This window comes from Chiloscyllium plagiosum, unplaced genomic scaffold (genome assembly GCF_037043375.1).
Source record: "Chiloscyllium plagiosum isolate Xiang-an unplaced genomic scaffold, Cpla_swu_hap1 HiC_scaffold_1, whole genome shotgun sequence".
Taxonomy (NCBI): domain Eukaryota; kingdom Metazoa; phylum Chordata; class Chondrichthyes; order Orectolobiformes; family Hemiscylliidae; genus Chiloscyllium; species Chiloscyllium plagiosum.
This window is the reverse complement of record NW_028270139.1, coordinates 144,763,947-144,791,033: the sequence shown is the minus strand read 5'-3', so window position 1 is coordinate 144,791,033 and position 27,087 is coordinate 144,763,947. Positions and strand designations below refer to the sequence as shown.

The 27,087-nt window shown below is 43.9% G+C and overlaps 1 protein-coding gene across 2 annotated transcripts in view; it reads left to right on the top strand.

Moving 5' to 3' along the window:
* The window catches only part of adra1d (adrenoceptor alpha 1D), a 156,774-nt gene that overhangs the window by 112,752 nt on the left and 16,935 nt on the right, over positions 1 to 27,087 (top strand). The window contains exon 3 of one of the 2 annotated variants that reach the window (XR_015758488.1): positions 12,382 to 12,616. The gene's annotated coding sequence lies outside the window, so the exon portion shown is untranslated. Of the gene's footprint in view, positions 1 to 12,381; positions 12,635 to 27,087 lie in introns of those variants that run through there. The other variant, XM_043699683.2, reaches the window with a different exon arrangement.

Sequence of the window (27,087 nt, the reverse complement as noted above, 5' to 3'; positions counted from 1 at the left end):
CCGCTTAAAGTAAGTAACAGCCAGAGCCATGAGGAGATCGCCAGCCAAGGTGGCTGCCACGGTGACCATTATAAAGAGATAAAGGCCAGTCCTGACTGGAGGTGTTCCAGTGCTTGATAAGCATCGGTTAGCTATTCTGCAGCCTGATGAGCTGGTGACATTGAATGAACCCGAGGTATTCTGCATGTTCAGAGAAACTTCAACCTGGAGAAAAGTGGAGGCATAATTAGAAAAGACATCTGGGCCACATTTACTGTCAAATACAACCTGTTGTTTCTGTGAATTCCGTCCACTCTGGCTTAGCTGACCCTGTGACACTCATCTGAGATACATCCTACATCTTTTACTTGCTTCCTCCCAAGAGGGTGACACTGGAATTTATTTCCCATCCCTAGTTACCCAATGGAGGTGGACGCAGCATTCATTTCTGAAAAATGAACAGTTTGTTTTACCAGGTCATTTCAGATTCAATCACTTCGCTGCGGGACTGAAGTGACATGTAACACAGACTGGGAATAAAGACAGGTTTCCTTCCCCTAAAGGTGCAGAGGAAGATCATCGCTAATATGAGAGGTTCCATCATAAGCCTGAAAACAGCGGGGAAGAACCTGTTCTTAAATCTGTTGGTGTGTGTTTTCAAACCTTTGTATCTTCTGCCCAATGGAAGAGGGTGGAAGAGAGTATAACCTGGGTAGGGGGGGGGGGGGTCTTTGATTATTTTGGCTGCTTTTCCAAGGGCAGCGGGAAGCGTCGCCAGAGTTAATGGATGGAAGACTGGTTTTCATGGTGGACTGGGCTATGTTCATCACTCTCTGTAATTTCTTGTGGTGTTGGGTACAGCAGTTGCCAGTACAAGCTGTGGTGCATCTGAATGGGATGCTTTCCATGATACATCAATAAAAATTGGTAAGAATCATTGTGGACATGCCGAATTTCGTTAGCCTCCTGAGGAAGTAGAGGCGTTAGTGCTCAGCAATTATGTTCTGGGCAAAAAGATCCATGGGTAGCTTCTCAACCGACTACTAACAAAATTCTTGACTGGCCAATTAATAGCTGTTGAAGGGCCAAAACTCTCCAATAACCCTTTAACAGCCTTCCCAGCAGACAAAGAAAGTAGTGTCAAAAACAGAAGTTGCTGGAAAAGCTCAGCAGGTCTGGCAGCATCTGTGCAGAGAAATCAGAGGTAATGTTTCTGGTCTGGTGACCCTTCCTCTTCACAGATGCTGCCAGATTTGCTGAGCTTTCCCAGCAACTTCCGTTTTCATTTCTGATTTATAGTATCCGCAGTTCATTCGGTTTTTATTTGGTAAAGAAAGCAGCTCCTGTCCCAACAAGGAAACCAGTGCAGCCTGCCTCCTTGTAATTGAATGGCATCCATTCGTCTCAATCTGGTGGCAATTGGGAAGGCAAGGTTGGGGACCAGGAAGTTGTCGCCGAAAACCAACTATCTGCCCTTGATCTTCATCACCCCCTTTTCGTCGTGACTCCTGAAAGTCTTCCACTCCCCTCCTTGTCGGTTCAGCCCTTTATGGCTTCATTACCGTGGGCTCCAGTGATATCCCAAAAGCTCCCAGAATCCAATGCGTGAGCAGCTTGGAGGGAGGGCGGGGCTACGTCACTGAGAAGGCTTCTAATTGGACGTGATCTTCACAGGTCAGCACTTTAAACATCCAATAATTCTTCGAATTGTTTAAACTTCTCACTGGTGAGGGCTGCTGGTTAATCCCCTCTGACGTGGCCCACTCCCCTACTTCATGCACAAATCCCAGCTTCAGATTCAACACACCATTTCATCAACTCAAACTTACCTTTAACATAACAAAACCTAACTGCTATACTTCCTTCTTTTCCCTGATTTTGGAACAATGGATTTTGGAACAATGGTGGGTGGCACGGTGGCACAGTGGTTAGCACTGCTGCCTCACAGCGCCTGAGACCCGGGTTCAATTCCCGCCTCAGGCGACTGACTGTGTGGAGTTTGCACGTTCTCCCCGTGTCTGCGTGGGTTTCCTCCGGGTGCTCCGGTTTCCTCCCACAGTCCAAAAGATGTGCAGGGTCAGGTGAATTGGCCATGCTAAATTGCCCGTAGTGTTAGGTAAGGGGTAAATGTAGGGGTATGGGTGGGTTTCGCTTCGGCGGGTCGGTGTGGACTTGTTGGGCCGAAGGGCCTGTTTCCACACTGTAATCTAATCTAATCTAATTTATTTGCCATGCTTTTTCCATCATATGTTCACTGCTTTAGGAATTTAAAATAAATGTGAGTTTGTGAAAAGCTTCAAACGTCGCCTCAGGAATTTTTCTTTTGGTTCAAAAATATACTTTATTCATAGAAATATCTTGATGTACATGCAGTCAATAAAGCAGTTTGGTTCAGTACAGGAACATATAAAGAAACAAACTCTATCCAACAAAGAAACCAAAGGCGTTTCTTATCTGTACAAGATTATGTTTACATCCATTTGAGACACCAGGAGGGTCTGGTAACTGAACAGACTCCATTTAACTTCAGCAGAAAGACCTCAGATAGTGGTCTTTCCCCACTGCTGCCCCAAGCTTAAGTACATCCCTCAGCACGTAGTCCTGAACCTTGGAATGTACCAGTCTGCAACACTCAATCGAGGTCAACTCAAAACTCTGAAGTTTTGGGCAGACTGAAGACCACCTTTCACCAGGTCAATGGTCCTCCAGGCATAGTTGATGTTTCTCTCAGTGTGCATCCGGAGAATAGTCCGTAGAGCACAGACCCCTTCGTCACGGAGCTGCTCCGGACGAACCTCAACAAAATCTATTGCATTTCTCTTCAGGCTTCTTTTGCGAAGGCACATTCTAGCAAGAGATGTGTTACAGTCTCTATACCACCACAACCACTTCAAAGGCAGCACAGAGTGTCCAGCCTCACATGAAGGATCTCACAGACTGTGGTCTTCTCACCACCAACCAAGCAATGAATTGGTGCTTGTTGAAAGTTCTGGTGAATATCACCTCCTAAATGCCAGTCATTTTAATCATGACAGAGAGTGTTCATTTCGAGGGAGATTGCAATGAGTTTAAGACAACTAGCGATGAGAACCCTTTGAATCTTGATGACTCATTGACTTTAGGCCAAGAACATAGTTTGCGGTTTCAATATTTGCTCTCTCTCCCTGATCAATGACGATGTTATTTCTAGAGTTCAGCCAGAATGCAAATGCTTAAGCCAACAGCCTAATTTGCATTTTGATTATTTTACAATGGACACTGTGTTTTGAGAATGCTAAAAACTCACCTTTAGCAAGGTCAATCCCTTCACCCATTTCCTCAGAGGACAAGGGCAGCAAGTGAAGAGAAAGATCTATAACTGAACTGCTTTAGGGACTATGTATGTGCATAAAGATGTATGAATAATGTAAATTATTGAAATTTTTAAAAATGCATCATTTCCAGACAAAGAACATGTCCCGCATGTTCTCAGTCAGGTCCACCGATGTCATGTTGGTGTTCTTCTCTGACCACTGCCTCCTGCTGGCTGACTGCCATTTACAGGATGACCAGCCAGCAGGGCAGGGAATGTGGAAGCTAAATGGGAAACTGTTGACCCCAGAACATAATGAGGAGCTCAATAGGGATTACCCAGATTGGAGAACTGGGAAGCCCCTCTTTGAGTCTTCAGCAGACTGGTGGGAGACAGTCAAGGGGAACACTAAGAGGTTCTTTATCCTCAAAGATGTTCAGAAGGTGTGTGTGTGAGAGAGAGAGAGAGAGAGACATGGAAAACTGTCCAACCTCCAGAAAACCACGCAGAACCGTCTCCTGCTGCAGACAATGGGGTTCAATGTCACGGAGGATCTCCAAGAGCCGGCAAGCCTCGCTCTTTGCCTAAGAATCCTCCAAGATAATCTTCTGGCCCAGGATCCACATGCTGGAGCAGGATGGGAGGTCCTTGAGTCTCTTCTTCCAGAAGGTGCACAGGGAGAGCTCTGTGCCCAGCAGCCTGAAGGAAGAAGATGGCTCAGCAATGTCATCTCAACCTCACATCCTAAGAATCTGCAAATTCTTTCATTCCAGATTCTATGACAGGAATCCCACTGATAGCACGGCCTCACAGTCGCACCTGTCCTCTATCGTGGTGGTCTTATAATGGCTGGGAGAGGCTGAAAGTCGACGTTTCAGGCATAACCCTTCTTCAGGACTGGAAGGGGAGCTACAGATAGTGGCGGGGAGAGAAGCAAGTTGGTGAGGTAGTGATAGATGAATACAGATAGTGGGTACAACCTGGTTGGTCAATGGGAGGAATGAATCCACTTGGTAGCTGGAAGGAAGGGTCGGTAGGTAGAATGGAAGGGAGGAGGTGGGCCTGGAAAGGGAACCAGAGGATTGCTGGGAAGGTTATTTGAAATTCTAGAACTCAATGTTAATTCCTCTGAGCTGTAGGCTGCCCCGGAATATGAGCTGTTGTTCCTCCAATTTGTGGTCTAATTCACTGCAGCAATGGAGGAAGCTGGGGATGGACATGTCTGAGGGGGAGTGGGAGGGGGAATTGAAAAGGGCAGTGACCGGGAGGTCAGGCTGGCTGTGTCAGGCCCGTCAAAGATGCTCAGTGAAATGGTCACCTAGTCTATATTGGATCTCATCAATGTAGTGAAGACCACATTGGCGCCACCAGATGCAGTAGACTAGTTTGGATGAGATGCAGGTGAACCTCTGTCTCACCTGAAAGGACTTTTTGGGACTTTGAGTGGAGGTGAGGGATAGGGTGGATGGCAGGTGTTGCATCTTTCTTGCTTACAGGGCAAGGTACTGTGGGGTTTGGAAGGATGGGGAGAATGGCACGAACCAGAGAGTGGCAAAGGGAACAGTCCTTGCTGAAGGCAGAGAGGGGTAGGGAGGGGAAGATGCTTTGGGTGGTGGGGTCTAATTGGAGTTGGTGGAAGTGTTTAAGGATGATGCATTGGACGTGGAGGCTGTCTTTATTGCATTTGGAAGGGGTGTGAGTTTAGACAAGTGAAGCTGGGAATGGAGGAGGTGTGGTCGAGGACTGTCTAGATGACAGAAGGGGGGAAAAGACCGTTCCTTGAAATAGGAGGACATATGGGATGCTTGGGAGTGGAACATCTCCTCATCAGAGCAGATGCAATGGAGATGGAGGAATTGGGAAAATGGGATCTTGCAGGATACTGGGTGGGAGGAGGTGTAGTCCAGGTAGTTATGGGAGTCATTGGGCTTATAATAAACATCATCCTTAAACTGTCACCGAAGATGGAAATGGAGAGGTCAAGAAAGGGAATGGAGGTGTCCGAGATGGACCAAGTGAATTTAAAGGCAGGGTAGAAGTTGTGTGTGAAGTCAATGAACTGCACCAGTTCAGCCTGGGTGCAGGACGCTGCACTGATGCAGTCATTGATGTAACGGCGGAAGAGTTGGGGAATAGTACCAGTGTACATACTGAATAAAGACTGTTCGACGTAGCTGGCAAAGAGGCACATGTAGCTAAGGCCCACACAAATGGCGAGCTCATGGATTTGGAGGAAATGGGAAGAATTGAAGGAAAAGTTATTGAGGGTGAGGACTAATTCAGCAAGACAGTTATCACTGAACGAGCTGAGCAATGCCTTCGGGTCCCTAGAAAGGAATAATCTTCCTGGAAGCGACAGCTTACTGGCCGAGTTGCATTCAGCTCTGTGGGACCTGATTGGCCAGGACTTGCTGGAGGTGTGTGCTTCTGTCAGTTAGCATGTATGAATCCATGAGGAAAGGTATGAGCACCCTCATCTACAAGCAGAAGGGGGAGAGGGAGGAAATTAGAAACTGGTCACTGCTGAATGAATTTACAAAATCCTGTCTAAGGTCATTGCCAACTGGGTCAGATCTGTCCTGGGGTCAGTGACCCACCTAGACCAAACCTGTGCTCTACCAGACAGGATGATCTCTGAGAGTTTTGTGTTCCTCAGGGATTTGATTGCCTACATGCAAGACAGGAGGGTGTGGACGCCTGTCTCATCTGTTTGGACCAGGAGGTCTTCAACAGGATATTGCACACATACATATGGAACATGCTCTCCAAAATGGGCTGGCGGGGGGCAGGAATTTGCAATTGGATCCGACTGCTCTACACCAACATAGTTAGCGTAGTCTCAATCAATGGGTGGGAATCAGAAAGCTTCCCGGTCAGATCCAGAGTCAGGCAGGGCTGCCCCCTCTCTCCTGCCTTGTTTGTGTGTTGTGTAAAGTCTTTTGCTGAGTCGATCAGAAAGGATACGAGCCTGACAGCTGCCTCTCCACAGCAAGTAAAGACCTGGTCATCGGGTGTGAGACACCCTCTCTGTTGTACGGAATGCAGGTTTGACCCACTCCCTGAACCAGTGCCATTGCAGTTAACTGAGCCATGTTTCAGTTTATCTGGAGGCCTGAGGTAGACCATGTCTGCGGGACACCATGTATGGATATCTGGATAAGGGGGGAGGGGTGGGTGAACAACGTACTCAACGCTGCCCTCATCCTGATAGCCAACTTTGTGTGGCTGCATAAAGCTGTGCATAGTGTCACTGTGTAGTGAGGTGCTACCTGTCCCCAGGGTTGTGAAGGATGGGACTGGCCTCATTACTGTGGTACGCTCCCAGTAGTTAGACCATTCCTTATCACTTGTCTTTCGTGGAAAATTTGCAAAGAAAAGCAACTTTGACAACAAGTTCATCAGGAAGTGGTCAGCACACAGCATCCATAGCTTCCTGCAGGAAACGGAATCTGTCGGGTGGATCCTGTCAGATCCTTGAACAGACTGTCAAAGCCATTTGGCAGAATGCCTCATCACCAGAACTTTCCAACAAGCACTAAGACATTGCTTGGCTGGTGGTGAGAAGGATCTCATTATCTTGGAGATCCTTCATGCCTCTTGGCGGCACCACCACACGCAGCCCTCGAAGCAGCTGCAGGGGGTGTAGAGACTGTCACACATCTCCTGCTGGAATGTCCTTTTGCAAAGGAAACCTGGAGAGAGGTGCAGTGGTTTTTGACAAGGGTCATCCTGAGCAGCTCTGTAACGCGGGCCTCTTTGCTCAAAACTCTGTTCACCAAGACAAACATCGGCTGCACCTGGATGACCATCAACTCAGTGAAAGATGCCGTTTGGTCTGCCCAAAGCTTCCAGAGCAAGGAGTTGACTCTGACCAAGTGTTGTAGACTGGCACATTCCAAGGTCCAGGACGATGTGCTGAGGGATGCACTAAAGCTTGAGGAGCTGCCACCAAGGCGCTATGGAGAAAGACCACGGTCTAAGGTCTTTCTTCTGAGGTACAATGGGGGTCCATTCAGTTATCAGACCCTCCTGGTACCTTGAATTTATGAATTGTACAGTATGTAAATATAATCTTGTATAAGTAAGAAATACCATGGGTCTGTTTGTTCTCCATGTGTAAAGACTGCACAGAGTCAAACTGCTGTAGTGACTATGCATATGTATAAAGCTTTCTATAAATAAAATTTACTTTTAAAAGGAAAGTCATTTCTAGAGAAAAGGCCGAAACACCTCAAACACAATCGGTGATTGTCAATAAATCGTGATGCGATATCCACAGCTTCAAAGTGAATTTTGAAACATATAAAATTTTAAACATTTAAAACTTTTCAACATTTTGAGGAAATACTCTGAACTTGCCAGCCCTTTAATTCAAGAATTAACATAGAAAATGTTGGAGAAACTCAGGAGGCCTGCTGACATCTGTGGAGAGGGAAAGTTGTGAAAAGGAGTCATACCAGATTCGAAGCATTAACTCTGTTTCTCTCTCCACACGTGCTGCTAGACCCAGCTAGGTTTCTCCAGCTATATCAGAATTCCAGCATCTGCAGTATTTTGTTTCTATTTAGACCCTTTCATTCCCTTCTCTTCTCCTTCCTCCCAACTTTCCAACTCTTCCAGTGTGCCCATGGGTAACAGGCGATGTTGGAGAGGGAATGAACTGTAGTTGGCCCCCTTTTTATTTCCCACTCTTGCCCTACCTCCCCTATCCATTTCTCTCCTTGATTTTTCAATTTAAAATAACTGGCACAGTTATAGTAGCACGTGGGAAAATATTACATAATAGGAGTTAGCTGGCACATCTCAAAGAAACCAAATTTTCAGCCGACATACTCCTGGTTCTGTAGTACAAGAGTTTGGGCCCACAATAACTGCTGTAATGTCAAAGTTAAAAATCACACAACACCAGGTTATAGTCCAACAGGTTTAATTAGAAGCACACTTGCTTTCGGAGCAACGCTCTTTCATCACCTGATGAAGGAGCGTCGCTCTGAAAGCTAGTGTGCTTCCAATTAAACCTGTTGGACTATAACCTGGTGTTGTGAGATTTTTAACTTTGTACACCCCAGTCCAACACCGGCATCTCCAAATCATGCTGTAATGTCGTACATTCTCCAGCAGAGAGCAGCTCTCACCCTAATGATGCATAAAAATCAAAGAAATTCAAATTGATTATCAAAACTGAAAAAATACAACATGCATTTGTCATAACGTAGGACTTTGAAATTTATAGAAATTTATAATTCAGAGACTGATTGTTACGCTTAAAAAATGTTGAAATGCCCTTTCATTGATGGTCTTTATACAGTTACGACATTGTTTCATCGCAGCAACAATGCATCACAGTATCAACGTAGTCTATACATGAGTGCATTAGCAAATAGGGATGATTAGTATGATAGATACGTTATTTTTATTCTTTAACAGTTTGAGGGTGTTTCTGTTGAGGCTACTTACCCTAGATTGCCCATGAGAAGATGGGAATGAGCTGCCTTCTTGAACCGCTAGAGCTCATCTGCTGTGGGTTGACCCACAATGCCCCCTGGGGAGGGAATTCTAGGTTTTTGACCCAGTGACAGTAAAGGAATGGTGATATATTTCCATGTCAGGATGGTGAGTGGCTTGGAGGGGAACCCGCAGTTGACAGTTTTCTCGTGTGTCTGCTGCCAAATCAATGTAAATCACATCAAATGCGTTACCCTCGCCATTTTTCCTGGACACCACTTTAAAAAAAAATTCAATCAAATATGAAAAAAAATCTATTCAAACTCAGGTTCTTATAAGAGAGAGATTGCAGGGAAACAGAGTCAGCCAGAAAACCTCTGCTGAATCAGGGAACCTCCACCCCCAGCAGCTTTCTTTGACCAGAAGCTTCAATCAGACAGCTTGCTAAAACCAAACCAGAAAAAACTGGGAAAACTTGCCACTCCCCTTTCATTGTACAAGTGCTTTTCAAAATAAACTTAAAAGCCTTTCCAAGTAAATATTTCCAGACATATAGGAACCTCTGTCTTTTACAATCCCTCTTGAAAGAAAAACCAAGGACAACATAAGCTTATTAAAGGGGCAGCATCATCACAGACCTTTCTTTGGATCTGAAAGGGGCTGAAAAATTATTGCTTTCCTACCTTCGGCAGAGACAGAGAAGGAATGAGTGGAACAGGTTGTGAGAGTGCAAGGATAAAGGACAATGGAGGGCTTATGGTGGTAAAGGAATGAGAGAGATGTCAGATAGGTGTAAATGATATGTGTGGGAGGAGAAAGTGGAGCCACTTTGTTGAGAGCAACATTAATAAGATACAAACAAGACACTGTCCTGTGTTGGGGGAGGGTGAGTAAGAAAAAAGGAGGGCAGAGGTTATTCAACTCAATAGTGAGTCCTAGAGGCTGTAAAGTGCCTCAGTGAAAAAATGAGAAAAGAAGAAAAAGTCATTCTTCTAGTTTGCATTGAGCTTCATTGGAACACTGTAGCAGGCCCAGGATGGAAATATTATCATGGGAGTGAGATATATTGTTGAAATGGCAAGCAATAGGAAGTTTGGGCTCATTATTTCAGACAGATCAAAAATATTCCACTAGGCAGCTACCTAGTCTGCGTTTTTTTTTCACCAAAAGAAATCTGAAGGAGAGCAGAAAACAGCACTTTGTTGGTGTGTCAGTGAAAGAGCTGCGGGTATTGGCCTGAGTCTGACGAGAACAAGAACTGTACCACATATCCCACAAAGAGACAGACAGAACTGAGACCCTGTGGTACCCATGGCCAAACCTTTGACTTGAGATGAGTTAAAAGAGAGAATCTTCAAAAGTGAGAATGAGCTCAGCCAGGTGAAGGGAGTAGATAGTGGAGGGGACTGTTCCGGTCTCTTTTCAAGGTTGAAATGGAGAGCTTTCAAAGAATCGTGATGGTGTGTGGATGTGTAGATGGATTGCACATCAGTGGAGAAAAGGAGGCAGCTAAGGCAAGAAAACAGGACATTGTGGAACCAATGTAAAGCATCAGAAGAATGACGAATTTAAATGGGAAGTGGCTGAACAAGGGATGAAAATAAAATCAAGATAGGAAGAAAGCACAAGGGCCATGGATGGGGTAAATAGACAAGATCATTTCCCTGGGGTGGAGGAGTGCAGAACTAGAGGGCATAGGTTTAGGGTGAGAGGGGAAAGATATAAAAGAGACCTAAGGGGCAACTTTTTCACATAGAAGGTGGTGTGTATATGGAATGAGTTGCCAGAGGAAATTGTGGAGGCTGGTACAATTGCAGCATTTAAATGGTAGTTGGATGGGTATATCAATAGAAAGGGTTTAGAGAGATATGGGCCAAGTACTGGCAAATGGGACTAGATAAACTTACGATATTTGGTTGGCATGGACAAGTTGAACCGAAGGGTCTGTTTCCATGTTGTACAGCTCTATGACTCTGTGACTCTAAATAAGTTCAATGGGTCAGGACAAGGCTAACAGCCCCACTTGTGGATTTCGGGAATGCAGTAGAAGTGGGCGGTGCAGGTAAAGATCTCAACCCCTGGGAGGGGTCTCTCAGTTCTGTGATCAGTCAAATAAACACTTCAGCAAGATTTCACACTTTAATTAGTAACAGCCGGGCACAGGTTTGTCCAGCAACACAGAGGTTAAAAGCTTCTGTGTTCCTTGGAGAAACTGCACAATTCACTTGGAACAAAGGCAATTTTTATATGTTTCTTAAGAAATAGTACAGCCTTAATTGCAGAGTAAATCCAATAACATGTAATAAAATGACACAATGGACAGCAGATTAACCCAATGATATTTCCTGGGAAACAAAATTGTTTTCCATACATTATCGCTTCACACCTGCATTTCAAGGTTAGCTAGGATGATTAGTAATGTCCTATCTAACTTAGTTAATTCCATACTGTGAAGGGTCCATTGTTTTGCTTTGTCTTTGATTCAGTTAGCTCAGCAAAGCAGGAATGCAGCCTTTAGCAGGGCAAGAAGCCATTTTAAATGTAGTGTTAATTTGCAGCCTGAAGCCATTTTATTATTTTACTTTATGTTACTTGCATTGAGAAGCCATTTTAAGGTTAGTAAAAGCATGCATTAAATGGTTGCTCCTGACAACAGCCTATATCCAGATTTTAGACCCTCACAGGTTGGAGTTCTATGAGGTAGGAAGCTTTGGAAGCGAAATGACTAGAGGGGTGTTCAATGATAGTTCACAGTCAGTTCAGAGCATAGATCAGGGGGAGATGGGAAGGTGTGTTTGAGAGGCTGTTGTCAGCTTCTGGCAGGTAGAGGTTGATATGCTGCAGGGCACCAACATCCCCCTAAATCAGCAGGTTTAATAAAGTCAGGGTTGGATCTCAGGGAATGGGAGCGCAAAACGTTCGTAGGACACATTTTCAAATGGGGTGATGAAATAGACATTAGGGCTGCTGTTGTCACTTTGGCATTTCTTGATGAAGAAAACAAGTGCAGTTGAAGGCCAAGTGTAAGATCCAGGTGGAGGGACAATATTGGAGACGGGTGAAAGGGTCTGTGTCATCAGGTAAGGACTCCAGTTCAAAGAACGGGGCAGAGGGAAAGGTGATGGGAGAAGAGGTAAACGTCGTGTGCCTAAAATTCATGGAGGTGGTGGCAGAAAGGGATAATTCCTTTGCTGAGCATAGATTATACCACATCATGGAGGGGAGAGCCTGGGGGTATTAAAAATACACGGCAAGGTGGAATTAGGAGCAAGGATTGAATTGGAAGGGAAAGGAAAGGAAGAAAGGAAGAAGAGAATGCATTGGAAACTGAGGTTTTAGAGCTTTCCAACACTCACAGGATTTTGCTTTTATTTGAAGAAAGTATGTCATCCTGATCTGTCTGGCCTACATGTGATTAAATTTTATTTATTCATGGGATGTGGACATTGCTGACTAGGTCAGAGTTTACTGTCCATCCCATAATGTTAGGAATCAAACCACATCGACCTGGGTCTGGAGTCACATGTAGGCCAGACTAGGTAAGGATGATAGATTTCCTTCCCTAAAGACATTAATGAATCAGATGGGTACTTCCAGCCAGCGATAGTGGTTACATTGCTATTAGGCTCGCTATTAATTCCAGATTTCTTCTTTATTGAATTCAGATTTCACCATCTGCCAGAGTAGGATTCGAACACAGATCCCCAGAGCATTTGTAAAAGCTCCTGGATTATTTACTTAATGACATCACCACTACACCACGGACCTTCGGGTGACCATCCTCCAAGGTAGACTTCGGGACAGGCAGCAGAGGAAAGTGGCCGAGCAGAGGCTGATAGCTAAGTTCGGTACCCATAGGGAGGGCCTCAACCGGGACCTTGGGTTCATGTCACATTGCAGGTGATCACCATTGCACTACACACACACACACAAATATTCCTACACACACACTCTCATATATACACGGACACAGGTACACACAGACGCGCACACAGACACCCACACACACCCTTTTAGAGACACACACTCCCACACATGCATCCCCTCACAGACTTAAGACACTCTGCACTCACTACACACACACACACTTTCTCACACTCACAACCCCCACCCCAGACAGACACACACACACAGACAAAGACCCACATGCACACATATATTTTGTGTGGTGGATGTTTTTGTACTTGCAGAGTTACATTGCACTTTGCTCAAAAACTGCATACATTCATGTAGAACTCTGAACTTAAAAACTGCATGAATTTATGTAAAACTCTGTTATCTCACTTTTTAGATTAGAATCAATCTAAACATCAGGTCATAGACAGAGAACACAGGGGGCTAACACCTTGAACATATTGTCTAGCTATCACCATTGTTAACAGCTAACCCGAGAATGCAACTTTAAAAAAAAAGGGTTTTGTGATTTACACATGAAAGAAGTGAAACTATCACTGTATTCTAACAGATGAAAGGCTTAACAGACAATCAATTCTTCAATGTATAATTTCAGTTACATCACACTGCAAATTTTTGCTATAAATTCTGTGTTACAATCCAGCTCTCCACAATCACCTGATGAAGGAGCATCGCTCTGAAAGCTAGTGTGCTTCCAATTAAACCTGTTGGACTATAACCTGGTGTTGTGTGATTTCTAACTTTGTACACCCCAGTCCAACACCGGCATCTCCAAATCATGGCATCTATAAGACCATCGGTCCTAGGATACAGGAGCAGAATTAACCCATACAGCCCATTAAGTCTGCTTCACCATTCAATCATTGCTGATATATTTCTCAATCCTATTCTGCTTCCTTCTCACCTTAGGCTCTTGATTAGTGAAGAGATCAAGGGCTATCTATCTCAGCTTTAAATATGCTCAATGACTTGCCCTCTATGGCAAGGTGTTCCACAGCTTCACCACCGTCTGACTGAAGCAATTCCTCATCTCAGTTCTGAAGGGTCATCCCTTCACTCTGAGGCTGAGCCTTAGTCTCTCTTACTATGGAAACATCTTCTCCATGTCCATTCTATCCAGGCCCCCCAAATCCTTTCAAACTCTGCTGAGTACAGACCCAGAGTCCTCAATCATGCCTCATATGGCAAACTCTTCAACTCTGGGATCATTCTTGTAAACCTCCTCTGGACTGATTCCAACAACAGCACATCCTTCCTTAAATATGGGGCCCAAAACTGCTCACAATATTCCAGATGCAGCCTGACCAGAATTGTATACTATACAGCCTGAGCAGTAAATCTTTGCTCTTATATTCTAGCTCTCTCAAAGTGAATGCTAACAATTGGTGAAGCCTCCTCTGGAATACTATGTGCAGTTCTAGTCACTGTAAAGGAAATATATTATTAAACTGCAGTGGTTTCAGAGAAGATTTGCTGGGAATAGAGGGTTTGAGTTATAAAAATAGTTTGCATAGGCTGGGACTTTTTCACTGGAGCATAGGAGGTTGAGGGCTGACCTTATTACAAATTGTTAAAATTATGAGGGGCATAGATAAGGTGAATAGTAAAGGTCTCTTCCCTAAGGTAGAGGAGTATAAAACAAGGCGACTTATTTTTAAGGTGAGAGGAGAAAGGTTTAAAAAGGACATGAAGGGAAACATTTTTACATAGAGAGTGGTTCATGTGTAGAATGAACTGCTAAAGGAAGTGGTGGATGCAGGTACATTTACAGTGTTTAAAAGACATTTGGACAGGTACACGACTAGGAATGGTTTGAAGGGCTGTGGGCCAAATGCAGGCAGGTGGAACTAGTTTAGTTTGGGAGCATGGTCGGCATGGACTAGTTGGACCGAAGGGCTTGTTTTTGTGTTGTATGACTATGACTTGATTGGGTCCCAGGGATTCATCTATGTTTATGCGTTTTAAGACCTCCAGCGACTTCTTAAATGTTCATGTTGATCTTGACCAAGCACAGTGGCTCAGTGGTTAGCACTGCTGCCTCACAGCACCAGGGTCCCAGGTTTGATTCCAGCCTCGGGCAACTTTCAATGTGGAGTTTGCACGTTCTCCCTGTGTCTGCGTGGGTTTCCTCTAGGTGCTCTGGTTTCCTCCCACAGTCCAAGGATATGCAGGTCAGGTGAATTGGCCATGCTAAATTGCCCATAGTGTTAAGTGCATTAAGCAGAGGGAAATGGGTCTGGGTGGGTTACTCTTTGAAAGGTCTGTGTGGATTTGTTGGGCCAAATGGCCTGTTATACCTACACAAAAGGTACCTGAACAAGTGCACAATCTATCACTCAGGCTCCCCTAGGCCTGCGTGCACATATATCCCTTTCCTATTATCATGTGTGTGTAAGCACAAACTGGGTGCAGCGGAATCCATGTCTTGGCAGTCACAATGAAAAGATGCTTGGCTATAACTCAGTCTCATAGCTGTCTAAGAGCTCTCCTTCCTGCTAATGCTGCATCCACATTTCAGTGATGAGTACCATGAACCGAGATCCCACAGTGAAACAAGCGCATTCTCATCAGCAACGGGAAAGGTTTCTTTTCCTCCTGGAGGCCTTTGCGAGTCTTTAGGATTTCAGACAGAGCGATGCTGTGGTTTGCTGGGAACGCCCATCTGATATGCAAATCTATGAAAGCGCTATTCTCTCAGCCTTGAGCCTCACCAATGGAAAGATGAGAAATAGGAATAACATCCCAGTCCTCCAGCTCTGGTCTCAGCTTCAAATCCGGTTCCAATCCAAGGTGTGGATATAAAGGGTAGTTCTTTGTATTCATGAAGGTTAACACAGAAAGAAAGGAAAACGTGTATTTTGAAGCCACAGTTTGGAACATTCAAGGCATCCTAAATTCCCCCATAAACCCTTTCTATTCATATACCAATCCAGGTGCCTTTTAAATGCTGTAATTGTACCAGCCTCCACCACTTCCTCAGGCAGCTCATTCCATACATGCATTACTCTCTGCATGAAAATGTTCTGCCTTAGATCCCTTTTTAATTTTTCCCCTCTCATCTTAAAACTATGCCCTCTAGTTCTGGTTTCTATGACTCTATTTACAACCAATGATATAAACTTTGGAAGCTTTCTGTGTCCACATTTGCAGCCATGTGATAATGACCAGAGAATCTTAATTAATTGATGCTGTTTGAGGGATAAGTATTGACCAAGATACCAGAGAGAAGTTCCCTGCTTTCCTGTGCAATGGGATTTTTTTTCATTTCCAGCCAAGAGTGCATACAGAAACCCTCAGTTTGTTATGTCATCTGACAGATGACACTTTTGACAGTGCAGCAATCCCTCAGTACTCAGTATTTTATGGTGCTCCAGTATCTGCAGTGTGACTGGCCTCTCATTCAGACATCTTCCTTTCACCTTCAGGCCAGGATTAATTGTCTATAATTAGCCACTAATTAGGAGGCGAAAGTGAGGACTGCAGATGCTGGAGATCAGAGTCAAGATTAGAGTGGGGCTGGAAAAGTACAGCAGGTCAGGCAGCATCCGAAGAGCAAGAAAATTGATGTTTCGGGCAAAAGCCCTTCATCAGGAACTAATTAGGATCTAACCACAAGGATGGCCGATGTGGGAACTTCATTCACACTATACATTAACGACTGGACAAAGGAACTGAGGGCATTGTTGCTAAGTTTGCAGATGACACAAAGTTAGGTGGAGGGACAGGTAATGTTGAGGAAGTGGGGAGGTTGCAGTAGGACTTGGGCAGGCTAGGAGAATGGTTAAAGTTGTGAAAGATGGAATACAATATGGGAAAGTGTAAGTTTTGCACTTTGGTAGGACGAATGGAGGTGCAGATTATTTTCTAAATGGGGAATGGCTTCAGAAATCTGGAGCATAAGGGATTTAGGAATCCTAACTCAGGATTCTCTTAAGGTTTATATACAGGTTCATTTGGCAGTTAGGAAGACAAATACAAAGTTAGCATTAATTTCAAGAAGATTAGAATTCAAGAACAAAGATATACTGCTGAGGCCGTATAAGGCTCTGATCAGAGTGTATTTGGAATATTGTGAGCAGTTTTGGGCCCTATACCCAAGATTAGATTAGATTCCCTACAGTATGGAAACAGGGCCTTTGGCCCAACAAGTCCACACCAGCCCTCCGAAGAGTAACCCATCCAGACCCATTCCCCTACCCTATATTTAAGCCTGACTAATGCACCTAACACTATGGGCAATTTAGCATGACTAATTCACCCGACCTGCATATCTTTGGATTGTGGGAGGAAACGCACGCAAACAGGGGGAGAACGTGCAAACTCCATGCAGACAGTCTAACCAAGGGGGGAATCGAACTCAGGTCCCTGGTGCTGTGAGGCAGAAGTGCTAACCACTGAGCCACCGTGCTGCCTTAGAAACAAGGGTTCATCTAAGGAAGGATGGGCTAGCCTTTGAGAAGGTCCAGAGGAGGTTTACAAGAATAATCCAAGGGATGAAAGAGTTGTCATCTGAGGAGCGCTTGAGGAATCTAGTTCTGAACGTGATGGAGTTTAGAAGGATGAGGAGGAGATCTGATTGAAATTTACAGAATACTGAGAGACCTGGATTGAGTGCATGTGGAGAGTCTAGAATCAGAGTAAAGGGATCACTCTTTAGAACTGAGATGAGGAGAATTCTTTCAGCCAGAGGGTGGTGAATCTGTGGAACCCATTGCCACAGAAGGCCTTGGAGTCCAAGTCAGTCTGTGTGGTAAAAGTCAAAAGTCACATGACACTGGGTTATAGTCCAACACCTTTATTTGAAAATGCAAGCTTTTGGAGCCTCACTCCTTCTTCAGGAGCTCGTGAGAGAGGATATGTCGGACACAGAAATTATAAGTAAAAGATCAAAGGGTCATACAATGGATGCAAATGTATTGAACAAACCTAGATGGTTAACTATGGTTAAAACACAGGCAAACACTAACAAGGCCTCATGCCTAGAATGCATGTCTGAACTAGGATGTCAGCTCTTTTATACTAGTAAAACTTAAGTTACCTTGGGGCAGTGACTAGAAAGAAGTTCTGGGATTTACATATTAATGAATTGAAACCTGTATCTCCATTCTAGAACATAGAACATAGAAAAATACAGCGCAGTACAGGCCCTTTGGCCCTCGATGTTGCGCCGATCCAAGCCCACCTAACCTACACTAGCCCACTATCCTCCAAATGCCTATCTAATGCCCGTTTAAATGCCCATAAAGAGGGGGAGTCTACCACTGCTACTGGCAGGGCATTCCATGAAGTCACGACTCGCTGAGTAAAGAATCTACCCCTAACATCTGTCCTATACCTACCACCCCTTAATTTAAAGCTATGCCCCCTCGTAATAGTTGACTCCATACGTGGAAAAAGGTTCTCATGGTCAACCCTATCTAAACCCCTAATCATCTTGTACACCTCTATCAAGTCACCCCTAAACCTTCTTTTCTCCAATGAAAACAGCCCCAAGTGCTTCAGCCTTCCCTCATACGATCTTCCTACCATACCAGGCAACATTCTGGTAAACCTCCTCTGCACCCGTTCCAGTGCCTCCACATCCTTCCTATAGTATGGCGACCAAAACTGCACACAATACTCCAGATGCGGCCACACCAGAGTCTTATACAACTGCAACATGACCTCAGTACTCCGGAACTCAATTCCTCTACCAATAAAAGCCAGTACGCCATATGCCTTCTTCACCGCACTATTTACCTGGGTGGCAACTTTCAGAGATCTGTGTACATGGATACTAAGATCCCTCTGCTCATCCACACTACCAAGTATCCGACCATTAGCCCAGTACCCCATCTTTTTGTTACTCTTACCAAAGTGAATCACCTCACACTTGCCACCATTGAACTCCATTTGCCACTTTTCTGCCCAGCTCTGCAACTTATCTATATCCTGCTATAACCTGACACATCCTTCCTCACTGTCAACAACTCCACCGACTTTCGTATCATCCGCAAACTTGCTCACCCAACCTTCTAGTCCCTCCTCCAGGTCATTTATAAAAATGACAAACAGCAATGGTCCCAAAACAGATCCTTGCAGAACACCGCTAGTGATGGCACTCCAAGATGAACCTTTGCCATCAACTACCAGCCTCTGTCTTCTTCCAGCCAGCCAATTCCTAATCCAAACCTCCAACTCACCCTCAATGCCATACCTCCGTATTTTTTGCAATAGCCTACCATGGGGAACCTTATCAAACGCCTTACTAAAATCCATATACACCACATCTACCGCTTTACCCTCGTCTACCTCCTTAGTCACCTTCTCAAAGAATTCAATAAGGTTTGTGAGGCACGACCTGCCCTTCACAAAACCATGCTGACTATCCTTGATCACATTATTCCTATCCAGATGTTACATAGAAGAATACAGCGCAGTACAGGCCCTTCGACCCTCGATGTTGCGCCGGATGTTCATAAATCCTATCCCTTACAATTCTAACTGATTAAAAACTTAACAGCAATCTAGGTTTGTTCAATACATTCCCATCAGTTGTATGATACTTTGAATTTTACTTCTAAATTCGGTGTCTGATATATCCTCTCTCACTATCACCTGAAGAAGGAGTGAGGCTCCAAAAGCTTATATTTTCAAATAAACCTGTTGGACTATAACCCAGTGTCGTGTGATTTTTGACTTTGCCCATCCCAGTCCAATACCAGTGCCTTCACATCCTGTGCAGTTAAGAAAGAGATAAACAGGTTCTTGATTAATAAGGGAGTAAGGAGCCCAGGGAGAATGGAGTTGAGAAACATATCAGCCAATGACAGAACAGTCAGGTTGGGCTGAATGGCCTAATTCAGCTCCTTTATCTTATGTCCTTATGATCTAATTAATTAATGTTCTCCTGGTTTAATGCACACTGAAACAGGCTAGATTAAACTTTACTTGATCCAGAATTAACTGAGCACTGAAAACTGAAAATTATATCCATTCTCCAAAATGGTCTCACCTTATCTTTATTAGCCCAGATGTTGTAATTCTTTCTGAATTAAATCAAAATTGAAAGGTAGTTACTTCTTAAAGAAAACACATTTGTATCTCTCATAATGTATTTACTCCTCTTGTCACATTGTTTTTGGGTACGTTTTAAAAAGAGCTCACAGCAAATAGTTGTGGAAGCGTAAGTTAGTGTAAAGAAAATCAATGTGTGGAATTGTTTTATAAGAATACTGAAAATATTGGCAGGTTCAATTGAAACATTCAAGAGGACATTAGAGGATTATCTAAATTGAAACAATGTTTGGGGTTATGGGAAACAGTCAGGAAATTGCCATCAAGTTGAAATGCCAAAAAAGCCAGTGCAGAAACTATCGGCTGACTGGACTCCTATCCCATAACAGTTCTGTGAGCATGTGGCATCAAGGTTTGAGTCAGTGGTGATTGCACAGAAGTAGGTCACACACAGGGTGTAACCCTGTACTTCTGGAATATTCCACTAGGGGTGACCTGCACCAGGTGAAGCAGAGAGACCAAAGATGAAGCCCTATTCCAGCATAAGCAACTGAGTGAACGAAGAAAGGAAATCATTGATTGGCGTAAATACCAAAATGGAGGAGAGCAGTTTTCCGGGATGAACAGACACAGAGAGAGACTCTGGATCAGCGAAATCGATGTTTCGGGCAAAAGCCCCTCCTGATGAAGCGCTTTTGCCCGAAACGTCGATTTCGCTGCTCGTTGGATGCTGCCTGAATTGCTGTGCTCTTCCAGCACCACTGATCCAGAATCTGGTTTCCAGCATCTGCAGTTATTGTTTTTACCACAGAGAGAGACTCGAAGAGGCTGAAGTTGACAAGACTTTAGAGGGAAAATTTGAGAAAGGGCCAAGTCAATCATCTCAGCTCCAGGATATCTCTACAGGAGCTCCTCAGGGTAGTGTCCTTGGCCCAATATCCTTGCTTCCCTTCCCTTCATTATAAAGTTAGAAGTGTGGATGTTCACTGATAATTGTACAACATTCCATGGCTCTCATGACTTGGATTGATAAGTGTCAAGTAATATTCAAGTAAATAGATAAGTCCCCTGGGCCAGATGGGATTTATCCTAGGATGCTCTGGGAAGCCAGGGAGGAGATTGCCAAGCCTTTGGTTTTGATCTTTGTGTCGTCATTGTCTACAGGAATAGTGCCAAAAGACTGGAGGATAGCAAATGTTGTTCCTTTGTTCAAGAAGGGGAGTAGAGACAGCCCTGGAAATTATAGACCTGTGAGCCCTACTTCGGTTGTGGGTAAAGTATTGGAAAGGTATATAAGAGATAGGATTTATAATCATCTAGAGAGGAATAAGTTGATTAGGGGTAGTCAACACAGTTAGTGAAGGGTAGGTCATGCCTTACAAACCTCATTGAGTTCTTTGAGAAGGTGACCAGAGAGGTGGGTGAGGATAAAGCGGTTTATGTGGTGTATATGGATTTCAGTGAGGTGTTTGATAAGGTTCCCCATGGGGGGGCTATTGCACAAAATATATAGGCATGGGATTGAGGATGATTTAACAGTTGGATCAAAAATTGGCTAACTGAAAGAAGACAGAGGGGGTGGATGATGGGAAATATTCATCCTGCAATTCAGTTATTAGTGGGGTACCGCAAGAATCTGTTTTGGGTCCACTGTTGTTTGTCATTTTTATAAATGATCTGGATGAGAGCATAGAAGGATGGGTTAGTAAATTTACAGATAACACTAAGGTCAGTGGAGTTGCGGATAGTACTGAAGGATGTTGCAGGTTACAGAGGGACATAGATAAGCTGCAGAGCTGGGTTGAGAGATGGCAAATGGAGTTTAATGAGGAAAAGTGTGAGGTGATTCACTTTGGAAGGAGCAACAGGAATAAAGAGTACTGGGCTAATGGTAAGATTATTGGTAGTGTAGATGAACAGAAAGATCTCAATGACCCGGTACATAGATCTTTGAAAGTTGCCACCCAGGTTGATAGGGTAGTTAAGAAGGTATATGGTGTGTTTGCTTTTGTTGGTAGAGGGATTGAGTTTGGAACCATGAAGTCATGCTGCGGCTGTACAAAACTATGGTGCGGCCGCACTTGGAGTATTGTGTACAGTTCTGGTCATTGCATTATAAGAAGGATGTGGAAGCTTTGGAAAGGGTTCAGAGGAGATTTACTAGGATGTTGCCTGGTATGGAGGGAAAGTCTTATGAGGAAAGGCTCATGGACTTGAGGCTGTTTTGGTTAGAGGGACGGTGGTTGAGAGGTGACTTAATTGAGATATATAAGATAATCAGAGGGTTAGATAGAGTGGACAGGGAGAGCTTTTTTCCTCGGGTGGTGATGGCTAGCATGAGGGGACAGAGCTTTAAATTGAGGGCTGATAGATATAGGACAGATGTCAGAGGTAGTTTCTTTACTCAAAGAGTAGTCGGGACATGGAACACCCTGCCTGCAACAGTAGTAGACTCGCCAACTTTAAGGGCATTTAAATGATCATTGGATAGCATTTGGATGAGAATGGGATAGTTTTGGTTAGATGAGCTTCAGATTGGTTCCACAGGGCGGGGTAACATTGAGGGCTGAAGGGCCTGTACTGCGCTGTAATGTTATATGTTCTATGTTCTCTGCTATGAATTGGTCATCTCTAACAAAAGACAACATTGCTTCTCGAAATTTAATGTTTTTTCCATCAATAAAATTTCCATTAAATACCATGGCTTCAAGAGCAAGTCAGAAGCAAGCAATTCTGCAGTGAATAATTTATCTCCTTACTCGCCAAAGTCTACCCTCCATAAAAGATACAAGCCAGGAATGTGATGGAATACTCCTCATTTGCCTGGATGTTTGCTGCTTTAACACTCAAAAGGTTTGAAACCATCCAGAAAAACATATCCAACTTGATTTGCATCCTATTCACCACTGTAAACATTCACTCCCGCTCCCACCAACATTCAATGACAGCATTGTGTACTTTCTACATGATGCATTGCAATAACTCACCAAAAATGAAACTAACTAGGTCGTGTTCTGAAACAGAAATCCAAGCTAAATCTCCCTGACTCAGGAGCACAGATTGTCTGTCCAGTATAATAATATCCTGACCAAAAGGTCTGATCTTTAATGAGATTCAACTTTTTTAAAAGTAATCCTCTCTAATGTTCAATCGCATAAACCCCATTTGACCACAATATGATTTATTTACTGGTTAAGACAAAACTATTGTTGCAGGAAAATCATAAGTAACTGTAATCTCTTTGTTGTCAACAAGATTTGCATAATGATATTTTTAAATAAGCTTCAGACAGAAAAGCAAGTTGCTTTCAACAAAGCCCTTTTTCATGTTTACATGCTCGTGATCATAAGGTAAACACAAATAACTAACTCTAACAATTAATGAGATCACTCCATGTTCAGTCAAAGTAGTTTAATGACCAGGACCATGTTTATAAAACTGAAAGGTAGCATACCTGCTACCTGCTGTCACCCAGTTGATGCATACCCCAGATTTACATCTACAATCAGAGTGCTCTCACCCACTAAAGCTGGCAGGTTTCTGAGTTGAAACTGCATTCATCCTACAGCCAGTGCCAAATTAATATAAGATTAACAATGAAAATGTTCAGGCACTGTATTAATATGGATCTGCTCTGGAGAATAATTGAGCTTATTGTTCAGGATAGTAACATCAATACGGACCACCTTTCATTTACCCTTGATTTCATCTGCAATTTCTCCTCACTCGTAAAATTTTGTGTCAATTTATGGTTCATGATTTGAGTTTTTTTTAATTCTTTCACAGGATGTGGATATTTCTGGCAAGGCCAACGTTTAATACCCATTCAAACTTACCACTGGGAAGGTAGTTGTGAACTGTACTCTTGAACCACTGCAGTCCTTTTTAATATTTATTCACTTGTAGGACATGGTCGTCGCCAGCTGGGCCTGTAATTATTTCCCGTCTTTAGTTGCTCTTGAGAATGTGGTGATGAGCTGTCTCCTTGGACCACTACATTCCGTGTGCTGTAGGTAGACCCAGAATGCCCTTAGGGAGAGTCTTCCAAGATTTTGACCCAGCGACAGTAAAGAAAAGACAGTATATTTCCAAGTCAAGATGGTGAGTGGCTTTTAGAGAAATTTGTATAAGGTGGTGTTCCCATGCACCTACTGCCCATGTCCTGCTGTATGGTAGTGGTTGTGGGTTTGGAAGGAGACAAAAAAAATTGCAGATGCTGGAATCCAAGGTAGGCAAACAGGAGGCTGGAAAAACGCAGCAACATCAGAAGGTGGAGAAGTCAATGTTTTGGGTGTAACCTTGTTCAAGACTAGAAAGTGTTATACCCAAAACATTGACTTCTCCACCTCTTGATGCTGCCTGGCTTGCTGTGTTCTTCCAGCTTCCTCTGAGTTTGGAAGGTGTTGTCTAAGGATCTTTGGTGAATTTCTGCAGGATATGTTGTTGATAGTACGCACTGCTATAACTGAGTGTTGCTGTGGAGGGTATGGATGCTTGTGATGTGGTGCCAACCAATTGGGCTGTTTTGCCTTAGATGGTGTCCTTGAGTTTTGTTGGAGTTGCATCCATCCAGGCAAGTGCCATCACACTCCTGACTTGTGTCTTGTAGATGGTGGACAGGCTTTGGGGAGTCAGGAGGTGAATTACTCACCGCAGTATTCTTAGCCTCTGACTTGCTATTGAAGCCAATGTCTTTATATTGAGTCTAGTTGTTAGTGGGGGATTCAGTGATGGTCACACCATTGAATGTCAAGGGACTGTAGTAAGATTGTCTCTTATTGGAGATGGTTATTGTCTGGCATTTGTGTAGCGGGAATGTGACTTCCCACTTGTCAGCCCAAGCCTGGCTATTGTCCAGATCTTGTTGCATTTGAACATTGACTGTTTCAGTATCTGAGGAGTCGTGAATGGGGCTGAACATTGTGCAATCATTGGTGAGCATCTCCATTTCTGACCTTATGATGGAGGGAATTTCATTGATGTTGGAGCTGAAGGTGGTTGGGCTGAGGACACTATCCTGAGGAACTCCCGCAGAGATGTCCTGGAGCTGAGATGACCAACTTCAAGCAGCAGACAGCTTGCCTCCAGTTGATTCATTTCACCAGGCCCCCTTGATACCATCTAATGTTAAACACAGCCGTGAAAGGCTATCACTCTTAACTGTGGTGTATGGGTACCCAAAATCTTATTAAGGAGGGAATTCCGTGAATTAGATCCAGTGAAGGAATTGCAATATAATTCAAGTAGCATGGGGGAAATCTTGTAACGGTGGAGTACCATACATCTTCTGCCTTCCTGGTCGTAGAGTTTGTGGTTTGGAAGGTGCTGTCAAAGGAGCTTGGCTGAGTTGTGTTGTATATGATTCTGAAGGAGTTAATGTTCACATTACCTTCAGCTCCCCCATTCTGCCAACATGAAGTCAATAAAAAAAAGGGTCAGTTAGACTCGAAACGTCAACTCTTTTCTCTCCTTACAGATGCTGCCAGACCTGCTGAGAGTTTCCAGCATTTTCTCTTTTGGTAACATGAAGTCAGTGTTTGGAGACAGTGAGATCTTTGTAACCTTCATAGGCAACTCCCTATTTATTTGGCCTGATTAGTAATATGGTTGTATTCATTGCTATCAAACACTGTTAACTAGGAGCAGTACCCCTCCAGCAAAGACTCCATGATGGTCTATCCTCTACCACTGACCATTAGATAGCCCAAGTCAAAGTATTGATAAAGGAGAATTGATGGTCCCAAACTATCTTATTTAATCCTTCTTCTGAGCCATATAATGGCAGGTATCACAATGTACCATTAGTGACAATGCAAGTAATACCACATGATTGCTGAGGTACAGACCTGACCCCCACAACAAGGAGATGAATCCCTAATGACCCAGACGAAGAAAAGTCAAGTAAGTGAGTCTATTACATTAAGAGTATTACAACTTTAAAAAGAGTATTACAATTTTATTCAGTAAAACATGATTGTGAAGAGAGAGAGAAACAGCAGTAGCTGTGAAAAAGGCAAGTTCAACACATCAAAGAAAACACTTCATTCAGAGGCTCTTCAGGAAAGCTGGAACAAGGAAGTGTGCTGGGAAAAATGGGAAAAGCGAGTCACACTTGGAAAACACAGAGGTCTTAGTGCAAGAGGCACTGGAAGGAGCAAGTGAAAGCTCCAGGTGGTGAAGTTGGAGATTCCCCAAGGGAAAAATAACTACTAAAAAAAAAGGAAGACAAGGGAATGTGAAAGAATGTTCTTGCCTCTCACAACAAACATTGCCACCATCGGACAATCCTTTCATCCTGGGAACAAGACGGGGAACCATTGTTACACTCCAATGATAGCTTTCCTGAAATAAGGAGACCAAAGCTGCATTCAGAACTCCAGGGGTGGTCCAACCAAGCTCCTATACAAATGAGGAGAAAGTGAGGTCTGCAGATGCTGGAGATCAGAGCTGAAAATGTGTTGCTGGAAAAGCGCTTCCTGAAGAAGGGCTTATGCCTGAAACGTCGATTCTCCTGTTCCCTGGATGCTGCCTGACCTGCTGCGCTTTTCCAGCAACACATTTTCAGCTCCTATACAAATGAAGCAAGACTTCACTATTCCTCTTCTCAAATACAATAAATACTAACATGATGCAAGCCTTCCTAATAGCTTGCAGCACTGGCATGTTAACCTTTAGTGACTTGTTGATATTGATACCTAGGTCCATTTTGACACTTCTCAGCACTTTAGAAATACTCTGCACAACTGATCCTCCTACAACTTGGGTAATCTCACATGTTTCTACATTATATTCCATCTGCCATGTCCTAGCCCACTCACTACTCCTGCCCAGATTCTCCTGAAACAGCTCACATCTCCCTTACAGCCTTTATTGCTGCTTAGCTTCGTGTCAATGCAAAGCTTATGTAGGTCCCCACTGCCCCAGAACTGGTGCCAATGTCTCAGGAATATGATAATCTGCGTCCTATACCAGTTCTTCAGCCCTGACTTCAATCGATCAATTCTCATAAGACCAAAAGACCATAAGAAATAGAAATGGAAGCAAGGCCATTCAGCCCATCAAGTCCACTCTACCATTTAATCATGGGCGTTTCAATTCCACTTAACCGTACTCTCCCTGTAGCCCTTAATTCCTTGCGAGATCTTATGCTTATTAGCAGAGAGGGCTGGGAGAAATCCTGAGTTTACTGTTCTTTAGTTTCTTTCCTAATTCCCTGAAATCTGCCTTCAGGACCTCATCCCTCTTCCTACCTCTTCAAGGTGGCAGCACCAGCAAAGTAGGCAGTGTTCAGGCTTTTCGGAGCCCGTCAGTTGCAGGCCAACGTTTTTCTCTGTTATATTTTTCATTGTCTTTTTCTTATCTTCCTTCATCTTGAGGCTGAAAGGGCGTGGATGGGCCAGTGGCTGCAACATTGGTGGCAAGAATCAGGACTCCTGATGGCAGTGGTGGTGCCCTGACTT